Here is a 12,388-nt window from a genome sequence, read left to right as displayed (position 1 = left end):
CGCATTTCTATGAATTCTATCTCCGACGTTCCATACCATTTGTGTGCTCCTCGTGTCTCCAATTGCTGTTCAAGCTGATGTCTGAGGGACAGGACGTACATGTATTTGGAAAGACAAGGGCTGATTCGGGATAGTCAACATGGCTTTGTACGTGGAAAACTATGTTTCACAAACTTGCTTGAGTTTTTTTTGAGAAAGTAACAAAGAAGATTGATGAAGGCAAAGCGGTAGATGTGATCTATATGGACTTCAGTAAGGCTTTCGACAAGGTTCCCCATGGAAGACTGATTAGCAAGGTTAGATCTCATGGAATACAGGGAGAACTATCCATTTGGATACAGAACTGGCTCAAAGGTTGAAGACAGAGGATGATGGTGGAGGGTTGTTTTTCAGACTGGAGGCCTGTGACCAGTGGAGTGCCACAAGGATTGGTGCTGGGTCCACTACTTTTTGTCATTTACATAAATGATTTGGATGTGAGTATAAGAGGTACAGTTAGTTAGTTTGCAGATGACACCAAAATTGGAGGTGTAGTGGCTAGCGAAGGTTACCTCGGATTACAACAGGATCTGGACCAGATGGGCCAATGGGCTGAGAAGTGGCAGATGAAGTTTAATTTAGATAAATGCGAGGTGCTGCATTTTGGGAAAGCAAATATTATCAGGACTTATACACTTAATGGTAAGGTCCTAGGGAGTGTTGCTGAACAAAAAGGCCTTGGATTGCAGGTTCATAGCTCCTTGAAAGTAGAGTCACAGGTAGATAGGATAGTGAAGAAGGCGTTTGGTATGCTTTCCTTCATTGGTCAGAGTATTGAGTACAGGAGTTGGGAGGTCATGTTATCAGAAGGATGTTGTGAAACTTGAAAGGGTTCAGAAAAGATTTACAAGGATGATGCCAGGGCTGGAGGATTTGAGCTACAGGGAGAGGCTGAAAAGACTGGAGCTGTTTTCCCTGGAGTGTCAGAGGCTGAGGAGTGACTTTATAGAGGTTTATAAAATCATGAATGCCATGGATAGGATAAATAGACAAAGTCTTTTCCCTGGGGTGGGAGTGTCCAGAACTGGAGGGCATAGGTTTAGGGTGAGAGGGGAAAGATATAAAAGAGACCCAAAGGGCAACTTTTTCACGCAGAGGGTGGTACGTGTATGGAATGAGCTGCCAGAGGAAGTGGTGGAGACTGGTACAATTATGACATTTAAAAGGCATTTGGATGGGTATATGAATAGGAAGGGTTTGGAGCGATATGGGCCAAGTGCTGGCAAGTGGGAGTAGATTAGGTTGGGATATCTGGTTGGCATGGATGGGTTGAACCAAAGGGTCTGTTTCGGTGATGTACATCTCTACGACTCTAAGCTGATCCTTTCGATGGTGAGCACCTGAAGCTGGCTGCAGAGGGAATGCACAGCGATGCCGTCAGTGTAGATGACTGACCACATCTCACAGGCGGATCACAAAACCACACCGATTGACATGACTAACCCCCTACTGGCTGATAGATTACTAGTTAAATTTTAATGAGCTACCTAAAAATTACAGTTACTACTTTTTAACAAATAGCGCCCCCCCCCCCCCCCCCGCAACGTACTCACTAACTGACCTCCCTGTACTATCCAGAAGATGAACTAACTTTACTGACGCTTTAGAAAGACAGACACACTTACCCTGTACTGCTGTGAGATCTGGTATTGGGAATTGAGCCCGGCCAGGTGATTAAGTTTCAGTGGGAGAGCATTTTGGGAATAGTGATCATAATTCTGTACGTTTTCAGATACTTACAGATCAGGACAAGAGTGGACCTCAGGTGAAGGTGTTAAATTGGGGGAAGGTCAACTGTAACTGAAAGAACTGAAAGAGTGTGAATTGGGTGAGGCTGTTTAAGGGGAAATTCACATCTGACATGTGGAAGTTTTTTAAAGACCAGTTGATTAGAGTGCAGGACAGGCATGTTCCTGTAAAAATGAAGGACAGGAATGGCAGGATTCATGAACGTTGGATGACATGGGAAGTTATCAGCTCAGTCAAAAAAAGGAAACATACCTCAAGTGCAGGCAACTAAAAACAGACAAAGTCCTTGAAGAATATGAAGAAAGTAGGAAGGAGCACAAACAAGGCAGTTAAAAGGAGTTATGAAATGTCCTTGGCCAGCAGAGTTAAGGAGAATCCCAAAACAGTTTACATATAGATTAGGAGCAAGAGGGTAACAATGTGTGGAGCCAGGGGAAATGGATACTATCTTTAATGAGTACTTTATATAAGTATTCATGAAAGTGAGGGATGTTGAGATTCGGGAAAGCTGTGTGAATTTTCTCACACAGGTCAACATAACGAAGGAGGAAGTGTTGGGTTTCTTGAAATGCATTAATGTAGACAAGTCCCCAGAACCAGACATGATCTATCCCAGAATACTGTGGGAGGCAAGGGAGGAAATAGCTGGGGCCTTAACAGATAGCTTTGCATCCTCTTTGGCCTCAGGTGAGATTCAACAGGATTGGAGGATGGCCATCGTTGTTCCTTTGTTTAAGGAGGGAAACAGAGATAATCCAGGTAACTACAGGCCGGTGAGCCTGACCTGAATGATGGGGAAGCTGTTTAGAAGATCATGAGAGACAGGATTTCCTCACAAATGGAAGTGAATGGAGTTGTTAGTGATAGGCTTGCATGGGTTTGTTTGGGGAAGGTCATGCCTCACCAACTTGATTGAGTTTATTGGGGAGGTGACAAGAAAGATTGATGAGGGAAGGGCAGTGGGAGTAACAAGCTGGTACAGAAGGTAGAGTCCCATGGGATCTGGGTGAGCTGGCTAGACGGATACAAAACTGGCTGGTCATAGAAGACAGAGAGTAACTGTGGAAGGGTGCGTTTTGGGATAGAGTTCAGTAACTATTGGTGTTCCACAGGGATCAGTACTGGAATCTTTGTTGTTTGTAGTATATTTATAAATGATCTGCAGGAAAATATAGGTGGTCTGATTAATAAGTTTGTGGATAGTACCAAAATTGATAATGAGGAGCATCGTCAAATAATACAACAGGTTATAGAGAGATTGTAGATTTGGACAGAGAAATGACAGGCAGGGTTTAATCTGAACAATCTGAGATGATGCATTTTGGAAGATCAAATTCAGGTGTGAATTACACAATAAATGGCAGAACCCTTAGCAGCACTGACATACAGAGGGGATCTGCGTGCACTGGTCCACAGGGTCTCTGAAACTAGCAACACAGGTGGATAAGGTGGTCAAGAAGGCATACTGCACGCTTGCTTCATTGGCTGGGGCATCGAATATACATGTACGCAAGTTATGTTACAGCTGTACAAAACCTTAGCTGGGCCACATTTGGAATAGTGTGCGCAGTTCTGGTCACCACAATACCAGAAGGATGTAGATGCTTTGGAGAGGGTACCAAGAAATTTTACCAGAATTCTGCCTGGTCTGGAGCGTTCTAGGTATGAGGAGAGGTTGGATAAACTCAGAATGTTTTCACTGGAATTTTGGAGACTGAGGGATGACCTGACAGATATGTTCAAAATTATGAGACACATAGATAAGGTGGATAATCAGAGGCTTTTTCCCAGGGTGGAAAGGTCAACTACAAGACAGGGCAGGTTTAAGGTGAGGAGGAAAGGTTTAGGGGAGAAGTGTGGGGAAATTGTATCACACAGAGTGGTGGGTGCCTGGAATGCACTGCCAGTGGAAATGGTGGAAGCAGGCAATTTAACAATGTTTAAGGCATACTTGATTGATACAGAACGAGAGGTGAACAGATGGATAGAAAAAGCGTGTGAGCAATAAATAGCAGGTCTAAATAAGGATTAGCAAGCTGTGAAGGTTCAGTGGGCCGAAGGGCCTGTTCCTGTGCTGTATCATATTGAATCGCATTTTGAGAGGTACATATTAATGGGGTCATTGGAATAATTCCTGCCTCTCCTTCAAACCACAAATGTTCATATTCACTCACTATCCAGAAACACAAGTAATACCAACTTGGCCAAGATGGAATGTTAAAATCCCAAACAGCGATTGTCAACTGGATGTTTGGAGCTCCAGGCCTTGCAATAGTGGGGACTGGGATCAATGAACTTGGGAGTATTCCCTGAAGGAGTGATGGGGAAAATCGTGCCCTGAAGCATGGGCTGCCTGCTGCTATCTCCCTCATGTCAGCTGTGGCTCAGGGAATATAACACTCAATGGATAATGGAATAGTGTAGGATAGATGGACTTCGGATTGGTTCCACAGGTCGGTGCATCAACGAGGGCTGAAGGGCCTGTACTGCACTGGAATGTCCTATGTTTTACCTTCAACTTTGAGTCTGGGTCAGGTTCCACTCCAGACTGACATTCATTACAGAGGGACTGCTGCATTGTCAGTGATAGCAGCTTTCAGTTGAGACTTTATAGCAAGGTCTGTACTGCCCTCTCACGTGGATTTACAAAATCCTCTGCCTATGGTCTCAAGGGATCTCTCCGGAGTCTATAGAGACAAGGTTTAATCAAAATGCAGGTGAAGTATGCTGTGATGTAAGGGTGACCTCAGTGGTCATGTGATAGAGACTCTGCTAGGAGGTTGGAACCAGATGGAGATTCTTGCAGCCGACCATTGTGTGTCTATTCTTCACAAACACGGTTTGAAGGAATGGTTCCTGTTCTGGTCTGAGGTACAAATGAACTCATACTGAAACAGAGATCTCTCTGCTTTCCTGACAATATTTATCCTTCAATTACAATTGCCAAACACAGGTTATCAGCGCATTGTTCACTGCGCAGGTAGTGGAAGTTAATTGTGCACTGATTAACTTCTTTATTACAACAGTGACTCCATGATGAAAATTCTTCCCTGGCTGTAAAACACTTTGTGATATCTCCAGGTCCGTACAGAATTGCTTCGGTGCAAGACCAGATTGTCAATCGATGTGTGAGCAGAGGACTGAACACGGGACAAGGTAGCTGTTCCCATTTCAATTCATGTACGTTTCCAAATTCCCGGTGGGCTTTTTAGTTGTATTGGGGTCATTAGATTTGGATCATGTTTACCACATTCTAGATTTGTAAACTATACAGCTTGAGGACAAATAAAAATCTGTAACGAACCATGACAGGAGTCATGGAAATTCTCAGCATCACAGCACTGGCCTGCAGCTAAAGACTAGGCCAGAAGCCTGTCACAAGATTGCGAGTCAGTTAATTATTCAGATGCAGCTTGGCTGACAGAGAATAACCGATACAGTAAATAAATAAAACGGCAGGTTATTGATTCTGGTTCATGGAAATAAAATCAAACCATAGCTGATAAAATAAGTAAGACAAAATAATCTGGTAAACAGGCCAGTCCACCAAATTACTGGCGCCAACAGAATGGGTGTAGTCTCGTCAAAGCTCAACAAATGCTCAGGGCTCCCTCTTAGCTGTAAATGTTTACAACTATCTTTTGTTGAATTCTATTTGTTCAGATAAAGGATGTTCATCGTGTGAACGGAACATGTTGGAAAACAGGCATTGTCACACCTTGAGCTCCCTCTATACTGTCCCCATCAAACACTCTCAGGACAGGGACAGCACAGGGTTAGATACAGAGTACAGCTCCCTCTACACTGTCCCCCATCAAACGCCCTCAGGAGAGGGACAGCACAGGGTTAGATACAGAGTAAAGCTTCCTTTACACTGTCTCCATCAAACACTCCCAGGACAGGGACAGCACAGGGTTAGAAACAGAATAAAGCTCCCTTTATACTGTCCCCATCAAAACACTCCCAGGACAGGGACAGCAGAGGGTTAGATACAGAGTAAAACTTCCTCTACACTGTCCCCCCATCAAAAACTCCCAAGGACAGCATGAGGTTAGAAACAGAATACAATCTGCATCATCTCCTGAAGACAGCTCTGCTGTGGTCAGATTGAGTACATTTACCAGCTGTTGCTAATGAGAAGCAACATGTTGTTGAGGGCCTGTACCTGACAGAGCGGGTAACAACACACTCGCAGAAAGCCTACACATCCGCACATTTGAGAGATGTGAATATTAAGGGATAGAGAGGTAACCAGTAAGAGCCAGTGCAGAGCTTCACTCGCACTCTTAGATTAGATTCCCTACAATATGGAAACAGGCTGTTCAGCCCAACATGTCCAACCGACCCTCCACCAAGTAACCCACCCAGACCCATTCCCCGATCCTATATTAACCCTGACTAATGCACCTAACACTATGGGCGACCTAGCTGAGCCGATCCACCTGACCAGCACATCATTGGATTGTGGGAGGAAACCCACGCAGACACGGGGAGAATGTGCAAACTCCACACAGACAGTCACCCGAGGCAGGAATTGAACCTGGGACCCTGGCACTGTGAGACAGCAGTACTAACCACTGAGCCACCATGCCACCCTAAGTGAGTACTTAGTGAGTACCTTCAACTCCATTCTCTAAGATTGCATCGACTCTGTTAGCCCCATACCCAGAAACAGGAGGGGGGGCATTCTGATTTTTCAGCCTGTTCCACTATTTGATTGGATAGTATCGAAGATGCAAGAGCAAAAGTGGGCCATTCGGCCCATTAAGTCTGTTCTGACATTCAATGACATTCCAATAACTGTCAATTTACCTCTCCTACCTATTTGCTATAATCCGCGTTTCTGTTACTGATTAAAGATCTGTTTGTCTCATCAATGAATGGAATTAATGACCCTTTAATTTAGCAGCTCTCTGTACAATGTTCCCTGTGAGGTTGTATGCACAGTGATTAGCATACACCGACACACTCACGCATCAGATGTTTCTATGCTGGAAAAGAAATTAGAGGGAGTATTGTCTCTTTTGTCAAGAATTCCACAGATTCACCAATCTCTGAGAAAATAAATTTCTCTTCATCTCTCTGTAGGATCTCTTACTCTGAGAATCTGTCATCTGGTTCAAGACTGTCCACAAGAGAGTATCAATCCCCCGAAGAATATTGCATGGTTCAGTAAGGTCACCTCTCATTCTACCAAATTTCCCTGTGTACAGGCCCAACCTTTCTTCACAAAACAATCCCTCCATACCTGGGATCACCTTTTTGCACTGCCTCTTAGCTTTCCTAAGATAACGAACACAAAATTGTTTGAAATATCCCACCTGTCGTCTGATAAGTGCCTTGCACAGTTTTAGCAAGACTACCCTCCTTTGATTCTCCATTCCCATTAGATCATGGATGATTTATCTGTATCTCATACCAATTTAATTAATATGCTCCATGTCTTTTAACAACTTTATCCGACAAAAATCCACCAAATTCAGTCCTGAAAACTGCAATTAAGGTCCATCATGCGCAGCTCAATGGGCGAGAGTGTTTCTGGTGCCTACTCCCCATTGTGTGAAGAAATGTTTGCTGATATCCCTCTGAATGATTCATTTTTAATTTTACAAGCATGTTGTCTCATTCATGATCCCTTCGGCAGGGAAAGTGGCTTGGATACGTCATGTGTGTACCCTAGAGCTCTGTGGGAAGCTAGGGAAGTGATTGCTGGGCCTCTTGCTGAGATATTTGTATCATCAATAGTCACAGGTGAGGTGCTGGAAGACTGGAGATTGGCAAACGTGGTGTCACTGTTTAAGAAGGGTGGTAAAGACAAGCCAGGGAACTACAGACCAGTGAGCCTGATGTCGGTGGTGGGCAGGTTGTTGGAGGGAATCCTGAGGGACAGGATGTACATGTATTTGGAAAGGCAAGGACTGATTACGGATAGTCAGCATGGCTTTGTGTATGGGAAATCATGTCTCAAACTTGATTGAGTTTTTTGAAGAAGTAACAAAGAGGATTGATGAGGACAGAGTGGCAGACGTGATCTATATGGACTTCAGTAAGGCATTTGACAAGGTTCCCCATGGGAGACTGGTTAACAAGGTTAGATCTCACGGAATACAGGGAGAACTAACTATTTGAATACAGAACCGGCTCAAAGGTAAAAGACAGAGGGTGATGGTGGAGGGTTGTTTTTCAGACTGGAGGCCTGTGACCAGTGGAGTGCCACAAGGATCGGTGCTGGGTCTTCTAATTTTCATCATTTACATAAATGATTTGGATGTGAGCATAAGAGGTACAGTTAGTAAGTTTGCAGATGACACTAAAATTGGAGGTGTAGTGGACAGCGAAGAAGGTTACCTCAGATTACAACGGGTTGTTGATCAGATGGGCCAATGGACTGAGAAGTGGCAGATGGAGTTTAATTTAGATAAATGCGAAGTGCTGCATTTTTGGAAAGTAAATCTTAGCAGGACTTATACACTTCATGGTAAAGTCCTAGGGATTAGTTTAGATTAGTTACAGTGCGGAAACAGGCCCTTCGGCCCAACAAGTCCACACCGATCCTCCAAAGACCAACCCATCCAGACCCATTCCCCTACATTTACCCCTTTACCTAACACTACGGGCAATTTAGCATGGCCAATTCACCTAACCTGTACATCTTTGGACTGTGGGAGGGAACCGGAGCACCCCCACACAGACACGGGGAGAACGTGCAAACTCCACACAGTCAGTCGCCTGAGGTGGGAAGTGAACCCAGGTCTCTGGCGCTGTGAGGCAGCAGTGGTAACCACTGCCAGTCTTGCCCCCTGGTCATGTTATAAAGAGATGATGGTGTGTATGATGATATCACAGTCATTTAAATTCAAATCTCAAGCTCAGGTTTAAAGGCCTGAGAAAGGAGCAGGTCAGAAACAAACAGAAGCAGAAATTGCTGGAGAAACTCAGCAGGTGATGACCAAAACCAAGTCAACGTTTCGAGTCCAGTGACTCTTCCTCAGAAAGAGGAACCTGTATGGGAGAAATGTAATTACTTAAAGGCATGGACTGTAGTATAGTGAGACACAAACCCAGAGGGAAGGGACAAGGGGGAGTTGAGGAGGAATTTCTTCAGCCAGAGGGTGGTGAATCTATGGAACTCATTGCCAGAAAGGGGTTTGGAGGCCAAGTCACTGAGTGTATTCAAGTCAGAGATAGATAGATTCTTAATTAGTAAAGGGATTCTGGGACACAGGGAGAAGGCAGGAGAATGGGGTTGAGAAACGTACCAGCCATGATCGAATGGTGGAGCACACTCAATGGGCCAAATGGTCTAAATATGCTCCTATACTTTATGGTCTTATAGTGTGATGGAAGGAATCACACATTAGTCATTTATATTTAGGGGAAGGTTCCTAATATAGAACAGGCCACAAGATACCCTGAGAAATATTCAAAGTGTGACCAATTCTGGTGAGCTGCAAATGTGTTGCTGGTCAAAGCACAGCAGGCCAGGCAGCATCTCAGGAATAGAGAATTCGACGTTTCGAGCATAAGCCCTTCCATATTCCTGATGAAGGGCTTATGCTCGAAACGTCGAATTCTCTATTCCTAAGATGCTGCCTGGCCTGCTGTGCTTTGACCAGCAACACATTTGCAGCTGTGATCTCCAGCATCTGCAGACCTCATTTTTTACTCGACAATTCTGGTGAGCACTGAGTATCAAACCTTGAACACTGAGGATGCTGTGTAAGAGCAGACATTAGCTAACCATCAATCACCTGGACCCGAGTGAATGGAACATCGGTTCATGCAGAAAAATGGCCAGTCGTTCCTATTGAGAAAGGCTGGAGCCTGTGCTACACTTGAGCAACTTTTGTGTGTCCTGTCTCACTGTTAGCCATCTGGATTTACCAATCCCTGTCCAGGGGGATAAGGAAGAGGTAGTTCAGTACGGAATGAGACAGGAATTTTTGTCAGGTTGTTCCTGTCTTTACTCACGAAGGATGTCATTGTAATTGGAGTCACATTTCGAAGTCACCTTCTGTCTGAGTAATTACTTCAACCCATTTTACACAATATTTTTGAAATCTAGGCTAGAAAAGGAACTCTAATTATCGAAATTCATTATACTGCTGGACAGGTGGCATGTTCTTCTTCTGATGGTACATTATTCAAGTTCTTTATCCCTAATTCTGACTAGTTAAGGTCATATTAAGTTGAATTAATCAAGCAAGTTGAAAGCTTTACGGCTTGATTTCCGGGGGATTATGAAGACATACAGACAGAACTCTCACTCGTATAATCATCTGAGAGTGTGGTCAGGGCAGCCCATGGCAGCTTGTACAGACAGCCACACACATCCTGTCTGTCAGCCTCAGTTAATGGATCCCTGGTTAAGGCAATAACACTGGAGAAATGCAACACCATTGTCATAGTTCTCCATTATTGTAATTCCAGCAAAGTCTCATGGAAGCCGTGAGCAGGAGAAGGCCATTCAACCCCTCAAGCCTGTTCTTCCATTCAATGAGGTCATGACCAATCTTTATTTACTTTGGTCATGTAACACATTAACACAGTTACCCAACAAAACTGCTACTCATCCCGGTTTTAAAATTTTCAATTGATCCCTCCAATCTCATGACATCTCTGTGGGAGAGAGTTCCAGAATTCCCTGCTCTTTGTGTGGGGAAGTCCTTCCTGATATACACCCAGGATGGGAATTGGAGGCTTGTGTTTCCTTGGGCTCCAGAAGAAACAGTTTCTCTCAATCTACCCTGACGGATCCTTCAAACATCTTAAACAGCCCAACAAGGGAAACAAGGCGATGGCAGCCTAATGGATGGAAGATGGATACATCTCACAAGCAGCAAAGTTCGGCCCTTCCACCAAGATCTACGAAGTCAGCAACAGGTGGAAGTTGCTGAGCCAGGAGCACCTCCAGAGAGAGGCCACCAAAAAGCAAGAACAAACCAAGGAAGCAAAGAACACCCCAAAACCTGAAGTTGGGCGACAACAGATAAAACCGGATTATATTGCTGAAGTATAAGAGATTCCTTCGAGTCAGACAGCAGGCTGCTGTGGCAGCAGGACAGTAACTGCTGAAGAGGGAGTGAACAAAGAGTGGGGCAGGAACTGAGGCAGGGTGTCCAGTAAAGAGGAAGTCAAAATCGGGAACAGAAGAGCCAAAAAATCCCCAAAACATCAAACTGTTTGATTACAACAAGTCCAATTTTGTTTCTTTCCATTCCAGTATTATTCTGGTGAATTACACTCCACTCACCCCAAAGTCACTGTAACCTTCCTGGGGGTCAAGACCCGAACACAGTGTTTCTCATGGAGCCTAACCAGGATTTAGAACATAAAACATTGGACAGTACAGCACAGTACAGGCCCTTCGGCCCCCAGTGTTATGCCAAGCATTTACCTTAATCTAAGATCAACTTGACCTACACATCCCTCAATTTACTGCCATCCATGTACCTATCCAAGAGTTGCTTAAATGTCCCTAATGCATCTGACTCTACTCCCACCGCTGGCAGTGCATTCCACACACCCCCCACTCTCTGTGTAAAGAACCTACCTCTGACATCTCCCCTAAACCTTCCTCTGATCACCTTAAAGTTATGACCCCTCATGACAGCCATTTCTGCCCTGGGGAAAAATATATTTATGCAACAGTAACCTAACAACTTTCCAACTTTACATTCCAATCCTATTGAGATAAAAAAAATACATGTATTCGATTAAACTTTTGAGATTTGTTTTGCACTTTATCAGGAGTGAAGGAGATTATTGAGAAGAATTTTCCATCAATTTCCATCGGTGAGATTGAATGAGAGATCACCTGGGAGAACAAGTGCATTGTTGACTTCAGAACAAGGTGGAAAAGCACTTTGCTATGGCCCTCAGTCAGGGACAGGTGCTGTTAAGGAAGTGGAGGTAGATGGTCTTTGTGTTGTGCATTTCTTTGTGAGAGGGAGTTAGAGCAGGTTGTCATTATTGCACACGCAGGACATTCTGATGGAGAAAACAGGCAACGGTCAGAGCGTAGATGAGGAAGACAAGGCCCCAGAAGGAAAGACAGAGAGGTTACAGAGGTAGGAACATTCACCATTACGAGTGTGTCAAGCTGTAACATTGATTGGGTATGATTCAGTGTTGTGGTTTTGCGCAAACATTTAGGAGCTTTGAGAAAGATGGACATTGATTCAAGAGATGTCAACATACTGTCCCTGTGTTTACTGTTATATATGTTCTACATTCAATAGAATATATTCTATTATCTATATTCTATATGTGCTATATTCTATGTTCGATACTCTATATTCTATTATATATGTTCAAGGCCTTTGGGGGAGTAATGGGAAGTTGGTGAGGGGTGTTAGTTTGTACTTGGAATCGGACATTTCCTCAGGTCCAAGTAGGTTTTCCCAAAATGATAACGTAAGGCCAATATTCCAACACCCTCCTTTCAACTTGTTTAACAGCTGGATTGGGTCTTAACCAATAGCATTGACGGAAGACGAGCAGCAGAATGAGGCGCTTTCCTGCTGGAATGTCATGTGACCTGTTAGTGTCAATGCAGAACCTTGAAGCACAGTAGCAGCTAACGTTAGAATCGCAAAGA

Source organism: Hemiscyllium ocellatum, chromosome 26 (assembly GCF_020745735.1).
Source record: "Hemiscyllium ocellatum isolate sHemOce1 chromosome 26, sHemOce1.pat.X.cur, whole genome shotgun sequence".
Lineage (NCBI taxonomy): Eukaryota > Metazoa > Chordata > Chondrichthyes > Orectolobiformes > Hemiscylliidae > Hemiscyllium > Hemiscyllium ocellatum.
This window is presented reverse-complemented; position numbering follows the sequence as displayed.